Source organism: Camelus ferus, chromosome 2 (genome assembly GCF_009834535.1).
Source record: "Camelus ferus isolate YT-003-E chromosome 2, BCGSAC_Cfer_1.0, whole genome shotgun sequence".
Taxonomy (NCBI): Eukaryota; Metazoa; Chordata; class Mammalia; order Artiodactyla; family Camelidae; genus Camelus; species Camelus ferus.
The window spans coordinates 73,075,809-73,094,090 of record NC_045697.1 but is presented as its reverse complement, the minus strand read 5'-3'; the positions used below and the strand labels follow the sequence as shown (position 1 = coordinate 73,094,090).

Sequence of the window (18,282 nt, the reverse complement as noted above, 5' to 3'; positions counted from 1 at the left end):
TTATAAAGATCACTGAGACATTACAGGAAATGAGAACTAAAGGGGAAGGAAAGATGCAATGTGGAAATCATACTCAGTAAGCCACTAGCAATAGTAAGTACACATGTTTTGCAAAGCAACGACAGCATCCTTCCAAGAAAAAAATATTGTTAAAAGCACACACAATCACATTTGAATCTGTGCTATAATGAAAGACTTTTAGAGAGAGTTGACAATCACTGGGAAAGGATAAAAAGAAAGGATTTAGGAATCAATGTTAAATCTAGTGCTATCTAAGAAGAATAAATGGCATTGACCCCAAAGACTCTAAAAGAGCAGCAATGTTGAAACAAATACATATATAAAATGTTCAGAAGAGGACTTGAATTAATGAGAAACGAGAGGAGACCTTTGCATTTACTGGGGTTTCTTGTAAGAACCTGCGATAAACTAACGTATGATTTTTTTTTTAGTTTCTCAAAAAGAATAACTGTAAATATGCATAAAAATTGAAGAAATATTATAGCAAAATATTTGGAATCATACCTAGAAGTCTTGGAAATGACACATACCAAAGTGAAAGAAAGTTCATGTTTAATTATACTTGAATATGCATACAAGGAAATAAAACAATATGGCTTTAGGGTTTTTTCCTGCTATTATTGTTCTGTAATATACAGAGATGATTATAAAACTGAAGTCTTATATTGACATTTGACTCAACATAACACATATTTGTAAAGTATACTTTATATTATTTGAAATGTGCTAACTGTTCACTAAAGACAGTGGATATGAAAGATTGAAAGATTACAAATAATTATCGAGATACCTGAAAAAAAGTGCTAAGGCCTATAATTACATCAAGACTGATTGGTAGGTAACATCAGCTAAAGAACAATTTTCTAACGTTAACATGGATATTACACAAATATCTTAGAAACTCTTATATTAGCTAAACAAACAGTGGAAAGTGGGTTTCCTAAACTAGCCATATAATCATTAGCACTCTTATTACCTCTTGAAATGGCACAGGCTATTATGAAATGCTATTTCTCCAGTCCAAACTAAAAGACTATTCACTGGGTATGGAATTCCAGAAGAGCTGCTAAGTGATAATGGAGCCCAATTTACGTCACTGCAGCTCCAAAGCTTTCTTAGCTCAAATGGAGTGAAATACATTCATTTTGCACTACACAGGCTAGCCACTAATGGCCTCATCCAGCACTTTGGACAGTTGTTCACACAAGCACTTTTGCTTGAAAGTGAGGAGGCTGTACCACGCAACAGCAGCTGCCTGATGCTCAGGTGCCGTTCTGCTGTGTCGGAGGTGCTCACTTATTATGAGACGAACTCCCCACTCTGTTACTTCTGGTCAAAGACAAGCACTGCCGTTTTGATTTCAGAGAACCAGAAAGACCAATGAGATCTTTCCGAGCAAGGTGATTTGGAGGAGAAGGCATTAGAAAATGGGCCAAGAGGACACATTTTCTAGCTGCTCCCTTAATATTTGTTGTTACCGGAGCCTAAGGAAAAATATGACTATGTTTCATGAAGATAAAAAGTGAAGGGATAAATGAAGCGATGCAAAAGAGAGAAGCAAACAAAGGAGAAAACATTTTCATAGTAATGGATACCCATTTTCTTAATCTGGCACTTTAAAATATCAGTATATTTTATGTGTAATTTAGATTTGAAATGTCTTAACTTAGCAAGAGATGGTGGATGGGACTCCAAATGAGGTTAATGGAGTTTCCCTAGAGGGAGTAGAATATGTAAAAAAAAAAATGAAAGTTTTATTTTCTTCCATTTTTATATTTTTATGCATTTCTTTTGTTTTCTAAGTAAAATGTACATACTAAATTAATGTAATAGCACCTGCATGTAACTTATAAACAAATATGCATCTATTGGGAGTAAATACTGAATTAGATTTTTACTCATAAAGACATAAAAAACTGGAGATTATCAATCTAGTGGAATGATCTACAAGGTCATAATCAGAAGACCTAAGTTCTAATACTATCATGGTCTTGATTTATTCAGTAATCTTGGCCCCATTATTGAATTTTTTTGTGCCCCAAATGCTTTATCTCCAAAGCAAGGATAATAAATATCTTCTTTGCATGCTTTCTTACGTTGCTACTATTGTAAGAGAATAATGATATAAATCATGAAAAGCATTTTTAAAACTTATAAGAAATATAAAATATATATACATTAATTTTGAATTGATTTTCTACTGGTAAAACATTGCATTCTCTGTATGGAAGTTAATCATTTATTCATTTTATTTCTTTTAAAAGAATTATAAATCTTCCAATCAGCTACAGAAGATATAACATTAGCTGAGGTATATGGACACATCATTCTGGATAGAAGAGGACTGCAAAAAAATCAAATAAGACAAATAGGAGATTTGTTCTAACATATAAGGGAAGCTAGTTACTCAAGGTTACCAGACAGAAGAATCTAGTCGCACAATGAAGCTCAAAAAAAGCAGATTGACAAGGAAAATGGTGAAAAGAAGGATTTGTTTCAGAAAAATGGTTGATCCACATGGTCTTTGATCAAGTGGATAGCGTGCTCTGGTAGTCAGGATAGGATAAAGCAGGCCCTTCCAGACCTTATGGCTCTTAGCAGACTAATGAGTAGGAATGAGGTTTGAACATGGATGTCTCAGCAGAACTTTGAATGTATAAGAAAATAAACTTCACGTAAACCTTACAAGAAGGAACAGTCCACTTCTACTTTATGTTTTCTTTTGTACTTTGATTTAAAATGTTAATTAATCATGTGATTGATAAAATGATAAACATCTTTATCCTCTTGGAAATAGCATTTTGATTATACAACACTTGTATGGTCATTTTTGGACTGTAAGCAGTTGTCTGATTCTAAATCACCTAAAGTAGAGAGGTTTTTCAATGATCAAGAGAGACATAACCTAAGTTATAACCTAAACCAAGTAACTAAGAAGCCCTGATAGAATGTGTCCCCACCACTGACAATGAAAACTCTGTGATTATCATAATCCTTAATAAATAGAAGCCATGGCTCTTTGGATTTTGAAACTAATTTTTTAAATATGAAAACAATATTCACATGGTCAATGACTTTCAGATCATTGAGGTTTTGTTGAGCATCCACCATGTTTAAGGCAATGTCTTCAGGCAGGAGTGTACAAAAAGGAACAGGACTTGTATGAGGAACTTGTGTTCTAAAATGAGCCTAGCATCATTTGGAATTTTCCTTCTTTTTCTCTGCTTTACAATAGTTTATATGGCTTCAATATTGTTTTTTTCCTTAAAAATTTTAAAGAACTAACTCAAAAACTATGTGGTCTTGGACATATATTTGATGATGAATATCTATTTCTCTATTTCTACCATTGGACATATAGTTGGTGATAATTATCCAGTATTTAGCCATTAAAGTAATTTCACATTTCCAATATTATAAAAAATGAAGTTGCTACAATTGATTGAAAACAAATTAGAAATAAAAAAAAACATAAATCCACAAAATGAAATTAGAAAGTTTCAAAAATATAAAGACAGATCTTTATAAGAGGCATGCAGTGTGGCTGCAAACTCTCCAGTGACCATGCTCCATTCGGGTTTGGAATCAAGAAAACATTGCAGTCATTTCTCTAGCAAGAGCAGCTATTAGTTATATAAAGCAGAGCCTATATAAAATCTTATGAGGGATTTAAAATTTTTTAAATAGAGGCACCTATGTCTATCTGATTCATATTTCTGTACCTTCAATCTGTGAATATTGTTGTTTCAGAGATTGCCAATTGCCTTGGCCAATATCCATTCCCTTTTCCATCTATATAAATATGCATCATGATCAAATATGTGGGCCACCCAGCTAACTATGACATTTTCAGTCTCCATTCTTGCCAGATAGGGTCACATGACAGATTCTGGTCAATGGTATATGAGCAGAATTGAAATGTGCAACCTCTGAATCATGCCTTAAAATAAAGTGCTTCTTTCACCACTCTTATGGGCTATAAGGTGGGCACTGTGACTAATTTCAACCAGGCTGATGAGGTAATAGCCTAGGGATGTCAGAGCCAAAGAAATGGAAAAGCTTTGTGTCTCTGACACCTGTGAGTATCTTGCCAAGCCTAAATCATCTGCCTAGAGAGTTTCATCACAGAGAAATCCATGTTTACCTTGTTTAAGCCGCTGTGCTTTAGGATATCTTGTCACCATGGCACAGCCTATATCCTATTATAATTCTGGAAGACAAATAAGAACTCCTTAGTTTTAATAAGATGGAGAATGTGGTCTCTTACAAAGTTACTAAGACATCCAGGCATGTTTTCCATAGCAGCCAATTAAGGGTCAATAGCATTTTAGAATTAGAAATACCAACAATTGGTTCCAGGCAACATTTCTGCTGACTTAGGTATATGCTAACTGCAATTATTATTTAGTACAACAGAACAGAAATTACATGGTGACAATAATGTTTATTTTATGCTTGTCCAGAAATGTTTGCCATCTATTGATTACAATAGACAGTACTATTTAAAATTTTGTTAATTTGAAGAAAATCACAGGCATTCCTCCACCCATCCCCTTCTAGATCCCCCTCAACAGCTTGCTGGGAGTATTTTTTACCATGTATCTAAATTTTAGAAAAGAAAAACTTTTGACAGCACAGGTGTTATAGACTTGATTAACAGTGTATTGCAAAGGCCTTCTCAGGAGGCACAAGCTTCTTAGTGGAAAAGCATTTTCTAACCATTGTTGCTCTACATCAGACGTGGACAGATCTTTGGGATGGAACACTGCAAAGCGGTTTATTACTATAAAGTAAGCCACAGCATAAGTATGGGAGGTAGTGTTAATGTACTTTCTTTGCTTCTGCTTTGACTTCTCGATTTCTTATAATGGTGTGATCTACAATTCTTTGCAACACTCTCTTTCACTTTCAGTGTATCATCCCAGTAAATTTTGTTAAATCTTAGCCACTACTGAATGAGATTTCATACCCTCAAAACAGCCACTGCTCTCCTTCTGATAATCTTCATTTAAAAAGTCTTTTTAGGAACCCTACTTCAAAAAGACACCTACAGCCCAGTGTTCATAGCAGCACCATTTACAATAGCCAAGACATGGAAACAGCTTAAGTGTCCACAGACAGATGACTGGATAAAGAAGATATGGTATATTTATACAATGGAATACTATTCAGCCATAAAAAACAACAACATAATGCCATTTGCAGCAACATGGATGTCCCTGGAGAATGTCATTCTAAGAGAAGTAAGCCAGAAAAAGAAAGAAAAATAACATATGAGATCGCTCATATGTGGAATCTAAAAAAAAAAGAACGTAAATACAAAACAGAAACAGACTCATAGACATAGAATACAAACTTGTGGTTGCCAAGGGGGAGGGGAGTGGGAAGGGACAGACTGAGAGTCGAAATTTGTAGACACTGACAGGCATATGTAGAATAGATAAACAAGATTATACTGTATAGCACAGGGAAATATATACAAGATTTTGTGGTAGCTCACAGAGAAAAAGAATGTGACAATGAACATATGTATGTTCATGTATAACTGAAAAATTATGCTCTACACTGGAAATTGACACAACATTGTAAACTGACTAAAACTCAATAAAAAAATGTTAAAACAAACAAACAAAAGTCTTCTCTTCTAGGTTTTCTTTATTTAAATTGTAACTGTCTTTCCTTTGAAGCTCTTCACTTGCAGGATGATTTCAGCTTCTTTCAGGAAAAAATAACAACAACAGCAACAATAATAATAATAAATAATAAAAATTATCTAGCGAAAGAGGTTCTATGGTTTTATATAATAGCTTAGCATTTCTGTGGCTTCTGAGAACAGTCTTCCAGTCTCTTGATACTAAAATCCCTCTAAGATCCACATTTACTTTCCTTTCACAGCCTCCACTGGTACGTGGGATGCTGCATAATACTGGAATTTGAGGCAGGATTTCTGATGGGTTAGACTGAAGTGTGACAGGGACAGCTATAGTATCTGGGAATACTTGCGACAGGCTTCAGGCTCTGAAGAAAATACTGTGAGCGTATCACAAGGGAGCTGCCCCTTAGTGGATTCCATCAGAGAATTTCTGGTTATATCTATTATTTCAAAAGCAGACCTCCTCCTCCACTCCCTTCTCTTAGTCAGATTTGAATTCTTGCGTGTTCTGGAGCTGATAATATTCATGGTAATCTATAGTACTGGGTCTGGTCCAGACACCTAGGAATTAATTTAGAGGTCCCTGCCCAAAAAGGAAAGAGGTTTTGTCTAGAAAAAAATTTCCTTCAGTCAGGCGGAAAAAACACAGGGAAAACTAACACAATCTACTAAAGCTACCCCTGCCTAGACTTAGGTGTGTCTCAGACAAGCAAGCATGTGGTCTCATAAAAGGTTTCCAGGTTTCCGAGTGGAAGTGCTGTGAATCATCTCATACATAAGCGAGCCAGCTAATTCCCCGTGGCTCAAGACATCCTCTCATTGATTTATCATGATTCTGCGGCAGGGCCCACTAAATTGCTGAGGGTGTACAGTGAACTCGGAGAGCTTAAAGAAATCTGCCTCATGGACGAATCACATTTTTTTAATAAAAATATTTTTCATGCTCAAAATTTTACCTTTTTCTTCCCACCTGATATTAAAAATGTGTGCCTGAGAGTTCCAAATATCCTTTGAATCATTTATTATGCACTTTCATTTTCATAAGCATCAATATTTAGAGAAATTAGTAATCTCCAGGGTGATTTCTTTGAAAACAGTGCTTTACCCCTTCATTCATTACTTTTTCTTTCTACCGACCCCCCAACCCCCCCAACATTCCTCTTTCCTCACTTCAATTTTTTCCCTTTAGAGAGCTAGCCAGATCGCCCTCTAATTCTGTGCTAAAGCTCCTTGCTTTTGCCTGACCTGGCCTGGTTTTCTGCATGACCATGAAAGTGAATAGCCCTGCTATTCTAAGGCTGTGACTGAATGTCATAGCATGTAATTCTCATACGCCAAACCTGATCCCCAAATCCATAGCACATACACCATTTGAAACAAATCTGCCAAATTAGTTTTGCTACTGTCATATGCTTTTATATATTTAGGTCCTGGGAAACCTTGCAATTAACTTAAGGAAATAGTATAAACCACCAAAGCCACATCAAAATTTGCAAGTTGGATAGAGCATCTCAAAAATCTGATTTAATGAAATGAAAGCATGGACTAATAGAAAGAAGGTTTGCCAATGAAAAAACAATGCTTTTTTAATTCATGAATGAATAACACTGTAACTTTTTAAAAATATTAACATTTTAACAGTTCTCTTAATGTCTCAGTTATTATTAATAAGTATAAAAATCATATTTATTATTTAGTAAGTATAAAATAATTTAAGTGTAAAAAATCAAAATCTTTTTTATTCTTCTAAGTGGTATATTTTATTAGTTTGAAAGACTATTAACTAGGTAATGAATATGCAAATTTCAACTTCTATAGCATCTTTCAGCCTAAGATCTAATAGTTGTGGCTGCTTAATTTTTTTCTACTTAGCATTCAGCTTTGAATGACATCTATGTGGATTTGAAAGCATTATTTTTGCCTTTACAAAACCCTAGAATCCTCCCTTGCAATCACAGGATGGCTGCACTCTCTAAATAATTCCCTGTTTTCTAAAGGAGATATTGCTTCAGGCTGTAGGATCTTCACATTGAACAAGGCACAAAGAGAAACGGACCCTATGTCGAGGCCGTTCTATTCAATCATTCATTTTCAAGAAGGACAGAGAAGACAGGCAGAGAGGGAGTAAAAACATAAGCAAGCAAAGTACATTTGCTTCATTTTCTGTTTAGGAACGTACACACGGGATTACTTTCTTACAGCACACCTTTATCTGTGGCCTAACATTTTAAAAGCTCAATAATAAAAGAATTAGACAAATTGTGAAGCTTTTATTTTGTCAATATGTCACAATTAACCTAGCCTCCAGAAATATAAGCATAAATAAGCTAAAGGAAAAAGATCATTTTTTAACTTTCGGTACAATTATGTGAGCAAGATTTTTGTTGTGCATTTATACACTAAAATAAGATATCGAAACTCTTCATAATATTTAAAAAGAATGTACTATTTTTAAGAAAGTAGCCCCAAAGACTTCCATTAAAGTCTCTTAATTGAGTAGAGCATACCAAAATTATTGGTGAAAGGAAGTTGTAGCATTATTGCAAAGTGTGGAAAGTCAAAGACTATTCATTTTAATCATTCAAACATTGATATATATCAAAGCTATCCTACCTATTAATATAATAAATATTAAATACATCAAATAAATATTAAGTATATTATTTCTATCAATATCTATCAGTTGTATAGTATTAACTGTCTATATTAGAATTCAATTAATCCTGCCTTTAGTGTCTTCTGAGTGGGGAAACCAAAAACCCCTCAAAATAAAAAAGTGTTTTTCCCAGACTTCAGATATTTGAGCTACCAAATTGACACCACTTTGTATACATGATTTACATATTAAGTGTTAGAAATTACAATTATGTGATTGATCAAAATATAGTTTTCATTCAATATAACTCAATTTAATTGAAAAACAAAATAAGATCCAGTCTCCAATGTTAATTATAATTCAAAAAATCCCTCCCATTAGAAGATTTCTAGATTATACAGAATAGTGAGGTCAGTATACAGTTTGTAGAGGTGTCTAACCTTTATCATAAAGCTTACTAATAAGAAATACAGTGGACATACTGATTCGAGAGCAGGTCTGTATGGAGACCAGAAATGTGAGAATACAAAATGCTACATGTGAAGTCAGCTCCCTGTGTGGGCTGGGTTCAGCATCCACAGATTCAACCAACCACAAATTGAAAATACTCAAAAAAATTTCCAGGGAGTTCCAAAAAGCAAAATTTGGATTTGTCCTGGGCTGAAAAATAGTCATATAGCACTTACATTGTATTTACAACTATTTACATAGCACTTACATTGTATTAGGTATAATAAATAATCTAGAAATGATTTAAATCATATGGGAGGATGTGTGTATATTACATGCAAATACTATGTCATTTTATATAAGGGACTTGAGCATCTGGGGATCTTAGTATCCAGAGAGGGTCTTGGAATCAATCCTCCACAGGTACCGAGAGACTACTGTATTTCCTCAAAGTGAGAGCTCAAATAAAAATCACTATTTAAAATCAAATTTTGAAATTATATTTTAAAAACCAAGACTCCCTAATATATTGAAACTATGATTTAACTTTTGAAAGATAGATTACACATCATTCTTAAGGACTGTGTCCATGAATTCTATTCTAGTATGTTAAAGAAATGCTCACCAAATTTCTATGATATTGCTCTTAGTTAGAATTGTATTCATAAATGGGCTTCTAGTAGATATGGAAGGGGTATTGAAATTCATTTCAGCACATTAGCAACACGAAGTGACAATAGGAAATTATTATTAAATGGCAACTAAAGTAATATTGGATGCCCTACTCATTTAGAGTGGTGTTTTCATTACAAGGAAAAGAAAGAAGCTGAGGATGGCATGACTGTCAGATTAACCCATGCTCAGATAAGGAATAAAAGGAAGAAGAAAGGAAGGATAGAAGGTTCCTCCTTGAAAAACTAGTTCTGGAGCAGAGTGGGATTCCCAGGGTCCTAGATGTCTCACTGTTCAGCAACAATAGTAATTCATCTAATTCCTCCAGGAAGAAGAGAGCAGGTAAGACTGTCTTCCTTATTTGCTCCACCTTTGTCACAGTAACACACATTTACATTGGTGATTTGCCTTAAATATTTTTTTTAATTGAAGTACAGTCAATTACAATGTGTCAGTTTCTGGTGTGCAGCACAATGTTCCAGTCATGCATATACGTACATATATTCATTTTCATATTCTTTTTCATTAAAGGTTATTACAAGATATTGAACATAGTTCCCTGCGCTATACAGCAGAAACTTTTTAAAATCTATTTTTATACATAGTGGCTAACATTTGTAAATCTCAAACTCCCAAATTTATCCCTTCCCACCCGCTTTCCAGGTAACCATAAGATTGTTTACTACGTCTGCAAGTCTGTTTCTGTTTTGTAGATGAGTTCATAGTGTCCTTGTTTTCCTTTTTTTTTTAGATTCCACATATGAGTGATATCATATGGTATTTTTCTTTCTTCTTCTGGCTTATTCCACTTAGAATGATGATCTCTAGGTCCATCCATGTTGCTGCAAAAGGCATTATTTTATTTTTTATAGCTGAGTAGTATTCCATTGTATAAATATACCACATCTTTATCGAGTCATCTGTCGATGGACATTTAGGTTGCTTCCATGTCTTGGCTGTTGTATACAGTGCTGCTATGAACATTGGGGTGCATGTGTCTAAATATGTTTTAATTTTAAGACTTTACTGCTCACTTTACTCTTCTACCCTACATCCTGAAAGGCATGTGGAAAGCAACATTTTAAAATAAGGATACCTAGGCTGATGTTGCTTCAGATCAAAATTGAATGAAAGGGATCAAATTCACCTTTCCATCTGAAACAGATAAACTCCATACAAAATAAGTAAACAACGGTTAGCAAGAGCGTGAACATCAGAAAATGAAGGAGGATGATCCTTGAGCAATTAGAAGCAAATGAAGTGAGATCTACAAATGTCTCAGCCCCATGACTTGGAGAGTCTCCAGGCCATGACACAAGAAGGATGAGATGGGGTGGAGCCCAGAGCAGACCACGCTGAGGAGATGGACCTGCAAGTCTAAGTAGATCAAAGTGCCTGGATTTTCAGGACAGATGCTGGAGAGGAGAGAGCTACACAAGAGAGAAATCCAGACTTCTGCAGACGGACCCCTTGAGTAGTCAGCAATGCACTGATCAGTATGTACATTTGAGGAAATATCTGAGGTGAGGGAAAGAATCACTGGAAAGGATTAGAGGCAATTGTGCCCAGTTCACACCTGGGAGAATAGTGCCCGTTGCCACGAGCCAGATTGGAAAATCTCAAGCTATACAGAGCATGGAGTAGAGTGCAGAGAGGGTCTTGCCTTAGAAATGGGGAATAATCAGGCCTAGTCTGAGCCCTGCTCCACTCTCACCTAACAAATCTTAAAAGCAAGACTCAAAAAAGGATCAAAACATTTCTAAGGAATTTGAATACATCCCAGAACAAAGGTCAAGAATCCTTATAAAAATACATCCAGAACACTACAAGGTAAAACTTGAAATGCCTAGTATCCAATTAAAAATTACCAGGCACACAAAGAAGCAGGAAAATATGAGCAATGAGAAGGAGACAAACCAATTACTTGAAACTGACCCAGAACTGACAGACATGAGACTTATAGGCCAAGGACATAAAAAAGTAATGGCTCTATCCCTTATTTTCAAAATTGAAGCAGAGACACTGATGATATATTGAAAAACAAAAAACACTAATTGAAATTTTAGAGATGAAAACTACAAGATCTGAGCTTAAAAATACACTGAATGTGATGCCAGATTTTTGAAGACTTAAGTTTCCCTGCTCTAATATTCACTAGCTATAATAACTTTTTTTAACCTAGTTTACTACTCTGTAAAACAAAACTAATAAAACCTGGTTAAAGTATCATTGCAAACATAAAAATGAGAGATAATAAAATGTTATGGTAAAACACTTAGCATGATGCCTGGCACACTGTAAACATGCGATAAATATTTATTATGTTACTCCCCTGCTCAGATTCATTTCTAGTTCCCTAATGCTTGAGGAGTTAAGTCCAAACTTTCTAGATTGATATTCAAGATCCTGTACAATCCGGCTTCAGTCTTTGTCCAGCCTGATTTCTATGTTAGTTTATGCAGTTATGTTTTAGTCAAGCTAAAATTCACCATTCTCTTTATATATCCCATAATTCTTCACCTCATTGCCTGTTATGGGCTCAATTGTTTTCCCCAAAAAATGTACGTTGAAGTCCTAACTCCATTACCTAAAACTGTGACCATATTTAGAGATAAGGTAATGACAGAGATCATTCAGTTAAAATGAGGTCATTAGGGTGAACCCTAATCCAATACAACTGGGATCTTAGAAAGAAGAGAAAATTCAGACACTGACACATCCAGGGGGAGGACAACCACATAAGTCAAGGAGAGAGCCCCGAAACAAATCCTTTCTTCATGGCCCTCTGAAGGAACCCACCCTGTCAACATTGTTATCTCAGAATTCTAGCCTTCAGAACCTTTAGAAAATAAATTGGTATTGTTTAAGCTCCTTAATCTGTGGTACTTGTTACAGAAGCCCCAGCAAACTAATACGCTGCCTTATTCATTCACACTTTCCACTCTGCCCTTGTGCACGTATCCACACTATGAACTTTATTCAGATTTAGATGGTTTGTCAATTTCTCCATCAGCATGTATTTATTTCTTCTACTAAAATGTCATCCTTTTCTCCTCAGGAATCCTGTAGTATAATCTATATTCTGATGGCTCTTACCTTTTCCACATTTTGAATTATTAATTATATGCCCTATGGCTCCAACTGGACTGGTATTTCCTACAGAGTGGAATCTATTTCTGATTCCTTCTTATTTCCCCCTAGAATCTAGCAGCTCTAGTATGTGGTATGATCTCCGTTAAGATATTCTTGATGAGTTAAAGCACAAGTCATATGTCAAAGGACAACTCATATAGGTATGTACCTGGAAGAGTGTATACTGGATAATTTTAAATTGTCTCCCTTACCAGAGAGTAAGCCCCATGAACACAGGAGATTTTATCTGTCTAATGAAAGTGTTCATTCAGCTTTCTAAAAAACCTATACATACAGTAATGGGCTAGTTTCTTACATGCATTAGGCAAAATAATACATTTTTTTAACAACTTTAAAAGGAAAAATAATTTTGTGATTTTTGATGCTAATTGTACTTCTTTTTTCAGAACTAGTAACTCTAGGTATAATTTGTCTGCTTTCAGGCAATAATCCTGCCAGTGCAGTGAAAGCGCTCATTTTGAAGCCTCCTCTGATGTACGATACTCTCTTTTCTCAAAGCTTCTGTATTTTGGTCCATCACCTCAAACATCACCACCACTTCCATGCTGACCCAGAGCCATGCCCTACCTTCTGTTTTCCTTCACCCCTAGAGCTAACTTATGTGTATTTCTTCTTCCCCAAATCAACAGAGAATGGTAATGGTAGTAATTCTTAATTACTTAATCAAAAATGGGGAGGACAGGGAGAAAGAAGTTTTTCAAGATTTACCTTTAATTGCCCACTCTATAAAAACTTTCTTCACTTGACACATGTAGAATTCTTTTTTATAAATTTTTTTACTTTAAAAAAATTTTATTTATTTATCATTTATTGAGGGGGTAATTAGGCTTATTTATTTATTTACTTTAACGGTACTGGGGACTGAACCCAGGACCTCACGCATGCTAAGCAGGCACTCTACCATTGAGCTATACCCTCCCTCCTGACACATGTAGAATTCTTGTCTTCATGCTTTTTGTCTGGTTCCTCTGTGGGGGCATAATATATCAAACGTAACACTTTATCACAGGCAATATTAGTCATGTTTCACCTCTCCTTACTAAATTCTAAGCCCAATAATTACAAGAAAAATATCTCATGAATTTTTTGTATGTGTGTCCCCAATATGTCTGACACTTAAGCTCTTCTCGCGTAGAAGTGTGCTAGCAGCTCAGGATGAAATATTTCACCAGAGAAGTCTGGATGCTGTGGGATTTACTGTTTATTATTATTATTATTATTATTATTATTATTATTATTATTATTATTATTATTATTATTATTATTATTATTTATTTTTATTATTATCATTACAATTACTACTACTATTCATTATTATTGTTGTCCTTGTTTTTCATTCTTTATTTTTTGGTCAAGTATTCCAAGAGACGATTCACAGCTAGTGGTGGTGACAGTGACAGCTGCTGCTGCTGCTGCTTTTTCTTTCTCTTCCTGTATTATTATTATTATTATTATTATTATTATTATTATTATTATTATTATTAATTCTTTTGCTGCTGTTATTATTATTATTATTCTCTATCAGGAAATCCAAATGCAGATTTACAAATGAATTTTGTAATTATAAGTGACATCAGTGCACTTAGTGTAGAATTTTAAAAAGTGAAAGATTTATTTTTATGAAATCCATGATCCTCTAGGTCTCATCGAGGTAGAATAAAGCTCACCAGAGTTCCCTGCCTTTTTACCTTGATTATTTGGATTTCAGGTGAAGGCATTTCCTTGTGGTTCACCCAGACCTCAGCTGTCTCGAGGGGTAGTTTCTCACTTTCTAATTTGCAGAGTGTGGTCTTATGGACATTTATGGGGGTTGCAATGGGCAAGTAAAGAATTTCCAAGGGTTTAAAATTGTAGGATCACCTTTCTCTGTATAATTAAATGCTCTACATTTCTGAATATTTTATAGCTATCTGTAATTATAAATTAGTGCCCTCTCCACAGGGAGGCCACCATAATGGGGCTTCTGAAAAGAAAGCTACTGTCATCACTGGGAGCAACTGGCTGTAGGACCTGGGGAGCATGGGCCTAGAGTTCAGCAGATCCAAAGGACTGGGTAATGTCTCTGGGACTGAAAATAATACCTAATTGTGCACAGAGAAATATGAGCTCCTAACCGAAGAAATCATTCAAAAAAGATGTAAGCACAAGTAGGTAAGTGCTAGGCAGAATCCAAAAAGTCAGGGTAAACATTCAGTGAAGATCCAGACAGCAAGACACAAGTGGACTTTCATAGCAAAATGGATCAGATGTACAACAAGTACAAGACATGGCATAATTCTGCATGTCAGTTACTGGAAAATGATAGTAGGAAGGTGTAAGCACAGAGACTGGCAACTGTCACATCAAGTTAAAGTAGGACCAACTATAAAATACTCCTGTTGATGATGAAGTGGCTCCTGATACAAAGCTTCCTTAATTTTTCCTTGTTTCTTTTGTTAGATTCACCATTGCTTGAAATGAAAATCTGATACATAGGTTGATCTTAGGCTGATACAGGCTCAGGAAATGTAGATATAAGTTGCTGAAGTGAAATGAATGCATAGGAGACAGCAGAAAAAAATCAAGATTTGACTCAGACTTATCTGAGAGAACCTGCTGGTACTTTGCCCAAAATCCCTTTGCTGGGCCAATGCATATATCACCAGCAGCTGTGAGTGTGGACAGTTATGTGGTACAACTGTACCTTTCTCCAGAAAATTGTCTTTGGCTGGCAAAAACTGTCTCACTAGAAGATGCCTGAGAACTTCAGCACCCTCTAAAGAAGACATAAAATAGCCACTGTCTAGATGATACAGGGATGCAAAATTGCAGCCCCCAAGACACTTACTTCAAGAGCTCCGCATGAGATCAGGGGAGCTGATCTAGAGTTTAGTGAAAACCCCAGTTTTGTTGAGCTTCTTGTCCTGCCACATCCTGCTTCTGTTCATTTCTTTGTAGGTTTCTTCTGAGAGCACTCCAGGAAGGCATGCACCAAAATACTTGTCTCAGGCTCTGTCTCTCAAGAAGCTGATTTACAGATGTTTACTCACAAAATTAAAAAAAAATTAGATGTGGTGTGGGTTCTGAATTTAGAGAGGAATAGAATGAGCCCCCTTATTGCACCAGGCATTGCTGTGTGACCTCTCTGAGTCTCAGTTTCCTTATCACTAACATGGGAATAATAACATTAACTTCATTACAAAGTTTTGGGGAGAATTGTTAATAATCATTATGCTAATTATAATAGTCTGCATTTATGTGTTAAAAACCGCATTATTATATTTCACTTATCCATTCATTTATAACCTCTTATATATACATACACATATATATAAACTCCTTTAAAAAAATAAACATATGTTAATTGACAGTTAAATTCAGTGACTTCTCTATGGTGGATTAAATGGACATAGAAGGAAGAAAATGAGACCCAGAGTTCAGAAACAAATTATTATTTTTCCCAGAGGTCTTAAACAGATATTTAAAACATTAGTACCTAAGAGATGAATGAGCTATTCTATAGGGTAGGCAATATTTCAGTATCTTTATTTTACTATAAAATAATTTTCTTAAACAATTGTGGATTAATGGAGGTAGATCTCATATTTTACCAAACAAAGGTAGGATGGAAAATTAAGTGGAAAATCTGCAGAAGCCATATCAGTTACCTATTGTTGGCTAGCATATTACCCCCAAACTTAACACATTTAAACAACACTTATTACCTTGTGAGTCAAGAATCTTGCTGAGGCTTAGTTGGGGGTTGATGGCTTAGTCTTTCAGAAGTCTGCAGTCAAGGTGTCACCTGGGGCTGCAGTTGTCTCAGCCCCAGCCACTCAGGTGGCTGTCCACAGGTCTCAGGTCTTTGCCTGCTGAAGTCTGGAAGTATCGGCTCCTGCCCTGTGGCCATCTCCATAGGGCTCCTCACATCATGGCAGCTGGTTTCCCCAGAGCACAGATTCTGCCCAAGACAGGAGCCACAACCTTTTTAAAAACTTAATCTTTGAATTGACATCCCATTGTTTCTGCTATAATGAACTCATTGGAATTAAGCCACCAAACCCAGGCTAACTTAGGGCAAAGGATTACTTAAGGATGTGACAATGAGGAGTCAGGGATCATTTGGGGCCTTCTTAGAGTCTGCCTTCCATAGCCAGTATCTGCTTACAACCCTCAATGTTAACAGACACATTTCATTTTCCTCTCAAACATCCCAAAGGAGTTCATTTTCTTCTCTGATGTTTGGACATCATGAATGAATGAAAACCAGTGGAACCCAAGGGTAAGGGATGGATAACTCTGACACTACAGTTGGGTTTCAAACCTCACAGTGGACTAAATGGGGCATATCCATGTCATCTCAGAATGGCATTAATTCCCTAATGGATAGAATAGCAAGATTCATGTCTTTATCTAATGTTTCCTGGTATCTATAAAACTTTGTGTTTTCTGTTTCTTTTTTTTTCTCTTTGTTTTCCCTCAATTATATCTTAATTTTGATTCTTTATTCTTTGACCTTCAATGGAGGTCATTTACCATACATCATCACTATACAGGTAAATTGGGCAGATGGAAAGCTTTACAAAAGGTCTTGGTCTCTGCTAGATACGGCTTCTAATGAGAGGAATTAAGGAGGAATTATTCCTTTGTCTGATTTTTTAACCTAGCTAAATATAGCCATTTTCGTCTGAGGTCACTAAAACCTTCTGCAGATTGGATTTCTTTAGGCACACTCTGGGTATACACACTTCAGAAATAAATTTAGTCATGACAGAACCTACTGTTATTAAAAGACTAAAATATGTATTTTGTAGTTTATTCCGGAGAAGGTTCGGCTGTTCCTGTGAGCTAACTGTAGGTTAACATGAGGGCCTGGTCTTGTCTTTTCTCTTACATTTAAATCCCAATTCTAATGATTAAAGACTATAAACATGTAAGCATCAGCTTTTAATGGTCTGAATAAGGTTGAATACAGAAAGTTCTGTAGTTAAATACAATTGTGTTACAAGGCTCAGTCTCTTTAATGTATCTTATTTGTCACGTGTAATTCATAGTTATCCTGGGAAAAAGGAATTAAAAGTGTAGAATTTTAACATCATATTATGGTTTCTCCATTTTCCTATTTTTTTACTCTAAAACATCAAGTTCCATTTTGCTGCCATTTTTCTTCCTTTAATGACCTTCATTAAATTCTAAAACTCTCACCCCCAACCTGTGAAAATGTAATGATAAAATAAACCAGTAGCAAAATTGAATGGAATCCAGTTCTAAAATCCCTTGCTTCACTCAGCTGCTTCTTAGATACCTGAAATGTGCTTCTTAATTTAGAAAGAAAAATTGCAGTGAGGCTGCAATCCTGCATTTCAGAGACAAGGGAGCAGGAAATGATTTGCAGTTGATTGAAAGGTGCTGTTTGCACTTAGGATTTCCTGAGCTTTCCAATTTTAACCTTGGAGCTTACCTATCTTTGATTTTAAGAATTAGATCCAATCCATATTCTGGATATCTCCTCACTTTTGAGGTGCATCTTGGCTGCGGATAAAAAAAAAAAAAAAATGAAGGCTGCATGCTCAGTCCTAATAGAGGAAAGAGCAAAACAGAATGCGGTGGAAATAAGTGGATGCTACATTTAGCTTTTCTTTGAGCCAAGGACAAGGAGCTGACTTCTCCTTTAATTTAACCCTTGGATTGTCACAAAGAAACAAGGAGCTCTGGAGAAGATTCTATTGCATTTGCCATTTCCAGCAGAAAACTAAAG

At 35.5% G+C, this 18,282-nt stretch overlaps 1 long non-coding RNA gene across 4 annotated transcripts in view; it reads right to left on the bottom strand.

The window, feature by feature from the left end:
* LOC116657636 overlaps window positions 1-18,282 on the bottom strand; it is a 53,539-nt gene that overhangs the window by 14,032 nt on the left and 21,225 nt on the right. Inside the window, exons 5-7 of one of the 4 annotated variants that reach the window (XR_004312832.1) lie at window positions 17,986-18,056; window positions 15,373-16,485; window positions 10,182-10,234 (exon numbers count right to left, since the gene is read on the bottom strand). This is a non-coding gene — a long non-coding RNA (uncharacterized LOC116657636). Of the gene's footprint in view, window positions 1-10,181; window positions 10,235-15,372; window positions 16,486-17,985; window positions 18,057-18,282 lie in introns of those variants that run through there. The other 3 variants (XR_004312831.1, XR_004312833.1, XR_004312834.1) reach the window with 3 other exon arrangements.